Source organism: Pseudoliparis swirei, chromosome 15 (genome assembly GCF_029220125.1).
Source record: "Pseudoliparis swirei isolate HS2019 ecotype Mariana Trench chromosome 15, NWPU_hadal_v1, whole genome shotgun sequence".
NCBI lineage: Eukaryota > Metazoa > Chordata > Actinopteri > Perciformes > Liparidae > Pseudoliparis > Pseudoliparis swirei.
In genome coordinates this window covers 8,387,086-8,391,173 of record NC_079402.1, presented here as the reverse complement: position 1 = coordinate 8,391,173, position 4,088 = coordinate 8,387,086, and the positions used below count along the sequence as shown (strand labels likewise).

The window sequence follows — 4,088 nt, the reverse complement described above, 5'->3', positions numbered from 1 at the left end:
ATTTGTTTTCATACAAACATACATACCAATTTGATACTCTGTTCCATAGTTCTTCACCCAATTGGTAGTTGACACATCAGAGTATGCATTCACATTTAACATTGCAATTAATGCCTCACCACACTCCAAGCTATCAATCACTTCCTTCCTCACTGGACCAAACTCAAACCTCTGAAAATTTAAATTCTCCCAGTGATAAGCTAGCTGTCTCTGGTGTCGTTTGACCAATGTTTTTGTTATATTTTTGAAATTTTTGACAGATCTTTTAAAGAAATTGTGTTTGGCCTCAAACCTCATGCACCATACATGAAGGAGTGGGCCAATTTTACGAATGCACCTTGGGTAATGGATCATAAAATGATGCTTTGGAATAAGTCTTTTCTCAGGAAACAAATATTTGAATAGCTTGTGGTGATCATTAATTAAATGCTTCAGATAATATGTCATACCGTTAGTCACAACTGGTGAAAACACTATATTCACAATTTGAAGCAAGAGGAGGAGCAGGTTCCAAAAACTGTTATTTCTTTCAACTAGATCACCAAAATGAGAGGAGTGTTTCGACAAGGCACCATGACTGGATAGCATTCAATCCAAGATCTTTGCTCTCATCCATTTTCAACCCACTTGGTCTGTTTCTTCTCTCAGTAAAACCATAGTTGAAACTTTGAATTCTCTGTGACAATGACTCCAAAGATAAAAGTTTCTCCTTGACAAGGTATTGAAAGACAAGTTTCAGTTCGTACTGCACTACACCTTCAAGCAAGTCGTGCATGATGTCAACTGCATAGTTGTCAGAGATGTGAAAAACGCAATGTATTGAGCAAGCATGTCTTCTTGACACCAAATGTTGTCACTAACATAGGATTTTCACGTAATGCTGAACAATGCTCTGCATAGATGTTTTTTGTACGAAATATTAAGCCAGGGTGATCTTCAGTGAAAACACATTGAAACTCTTCCTTCGTGGTTAAACAAAATCTACAACAATATGTTGCAGAAAAAGACTCAACATAACCAAACAGCCCGTGTAAACCAAGGTTATCACCAGTTACTTGAATAATAGACCCTAGCAATGGTGAGTCAGAGAAAGGCACTTCTATTCCTTCATTTTCTAGTTTTTTAACATCATCAACGAGAGGCTTCAGTATTTCATCAAATCCATACTTTTTCAGGTCTTGTGAGTGAAAAAGAGCCACAACATGAATATTCATCAACACAGAATTGTATTTTGGGGGCAGGTTCCGCAATATAAAGTAAATACAACCAAGTTTGTGTATCCCCTTCTTAAGGGATTTGCGGTCTCGATTTGCGGTCTCGAAATCATCATAATATAGTTGAATTTGTAAAGCATGTTTTTGCTGGCAAAACAAATCTTTTTTTTTAAAGTATGACCCATCACATATATCTTTAAAAAATCCTTCTTCCTCTTGTTTGGCCTGCAGGAAACATTCACAAATTTCACTATTTTTGAACATAGACTTCAGGGTTCCTAAGATGGGTACATACACAAACTTATCCGTTACAGGGATCTGATTGTAAACTCCTGTTGTTCGATCTCTACGTACATCAAATCGCACCCCAAGAACATACTCAACTGGCTCAACTATTTCCCACTTTTCCTTGAAATACTTCTGTCGTTTGGCTCTTGTATTTAAGACTGAGAAAGGATTTTGTAGTTGTTCAAAACAACTGTCTAGCTTTTTTTCAAAGTCTGTTCCTTGCATCTCTGAAGTGCAGTTGAGAACTGAGTCTCTCGTTTGACTGTGAATATTGTTTACAAGCTCTTCCATTGACCCGACCATTGATTGGATAGTGCTCTCAGCAACACCTGATGATTGCAACTGTGCTACAACAGAACAACACATGTTTACCAAATTATGCTTGTCAACAGAGACATTGGTGGTTACTGGAATATCTGTACTGACTGCATTTGAAGTTGAAGGCTCATCTATTATTTGAGTGTCCATACTGTTAACAGTATTTGTTGAAACAGTGTCCCGGTGCAAACGAATAAGGTGTTTCTTGAACCCTGAATAAGTGCAAAAGAATAAAGAACATCCCGGCTGTCCACATTTCAAACGTAATGTCTTTCCTGGATATAAACCATGGTAAAATCTCAAATGCTTACAAAGCAACATAGAACTTATGTGGTGTAACTTGCAGATAAAACAAATCAACATATTTGCAGCCAAGGATGTGTGTCACCTCAGATACTTGTGTTCAGCAGTCTTGCTCTGAGCTCCTTCACACGAGGACTTTCCTTGGTACTTCCCACATCAATGTTGAACACAGTTGTTTGGATGAATGTGTAGAAGCTGTTAAGGGATTCGTGGTAGTGAACACTGAAGATGAAGTGGGCCTTAAAGAGTTCATCGAAAGCTGCCAGGGACGTCTGAGCCTTGCAAGGGATGGCCTTGTGGTCAACGATGACATAGAATCTTTGGATGTTGTTCTTCTCTTCACCGACACACAGGAGGATGGGTTGTCCAGGTTCCAATCTCTCAAGGAAGGTCTCAACACTGGCGCCAATCTGGAAAAAACAGAAGCATGAAGAACAATTTTAATGGCCCACTATATTACTAAAAACACATGTGTCTCTTCACAAAAAGAGGCATTGTGAAAATAACTAAATTAACAAGCATATTAAAACATTGCATACCCTCAAATATCTCACAACATGTTTGATTGCTTGATGCGAGCTAATTTTACGACTCTTGGGTCCTTTTGCAGTAGGGGGAAGTAGGTGAACCAGCAGTAGGATGCTTGACAGGTCACTGTCCCAGCCTAGGGGGAAACCAGAAGAAAGTAGAAGATTTAACAAAGACTTACATGTGAAAATAAATATATCCACATTATGCTCATACAAGATTTCTGAATCAGGCAAGTAAATTAATGTTTAAAAAAGATAATGAACGATGCTTACCAGACGCATCTGAGGAGTGATGCCCAGACAACAAGTCTTCAACATTCTCATTAGAATTCTTGCAGTTTGCCAGGATCCTGGGTTTGAAGAAAGTGGGCCATTTGCCAAGAATCTGCCAGAAGCCTCCTCTCCAAACATCATGGCAAAGTCTTGGTCAATCTACAGAAGAAACTCCGTAAATCCCTGCAACCGTGCTGAAAGTGTAGTCCTTAAATGTACATTGTTCACTTTAAAAATAAATAAAACCATATGCGTTTCTTACCAAGCCAGGTGTATCGAGAAAACGTGGGAAAACATCCAGGACTGTAGAGGAGTCTTGCTGGTCTTGTTGAACTACCGTCTGACGGTATTGAAATGTTGCCCTCATTTTCTCTTTGACAACCGATTCATCAGTTGTATGTTTCAATATGGAGATTGCCTCACGGCATTCCTCGCCAGACAGTTGATTGTCAGTTAGGAGAAAATCTCTCTTGCTTTTTGGTCCAGCTTGATAGGTACAGGTGGTTGAGCATCTCCGAGATAGAACTGCAATGTTGCGCTGGACTGTCTTTATCCTCCAGGCCAAATAACCAGATCCACTGTCAGCATCATAGAAGTGCTCCTATAAAATTCGAGAAGAAAGAACAAAACTAAACATCACTGATGGGTCACAGCCAAACAAGGCAAATTCAGAATAACCTCCCTGCATACATTGTAGTATAAGCCATTCATTTACAAACTTACATATCCATTTTTTGAGTAAGGATCCCCGAGGTAAGGAAATAGAGTTATAATGCCAAGAGCGTATTTTGTTCGCACATAGGTTGGTGGGATCCTCCTTTAAAAGTAGAAAAACATATTATTTTTCAAACTTTAAAATGTTAAAATGTCAAACTAAAATAAGTATTATTATCAAGAAGAAAGCAAAAAAGACAGTCATCTCTAAAGTAAACTATATTAATGCAAACAAATGATTTGTGTTATCATGATAACTATTAGTCTTTTTGTTTACAATTCCCTTGGCTTCTTTTGCACTGATCATACATCTGCCCGGTTTTCCCATTAGCTAATTAATTTGTATAACTTAATTGCTTCAATATTTTTGCTCCAGAAATGAGATTATATATATATATATATCTCATTTAATAATGTGACAGGGTTCTGTAACAACTGCATCTTATGC

The 4,088-nt window shown here is 38.1% G+C and overlaps 1 long non-coding RNA gene across 1 annotated transcript; it reads right to left on the bottom strand.

The window, feature by feature from the left end:
- Nucleotides 1–1,384: 1,384 nt before the first annotated feature.
- On the bottom strand, nucleotides 1,385–3,022 carry LOC130205024 (uncharacterized). Its single transcript, XR_008833866.1, has 3 exons — nucleotides 2,927–3,022; nucleotides 2,663–2,787; nucleotides 1,385–2,533 (listed from the first exon to the last, which is right to left on the bottom strand). It is a non-coding gene; the product is annotated as an uncharacterized LOC130205024 (long non-coding RNA).
- Nucleotides 3,023–4,088: the final 1,066 nt, after the last annotated feature.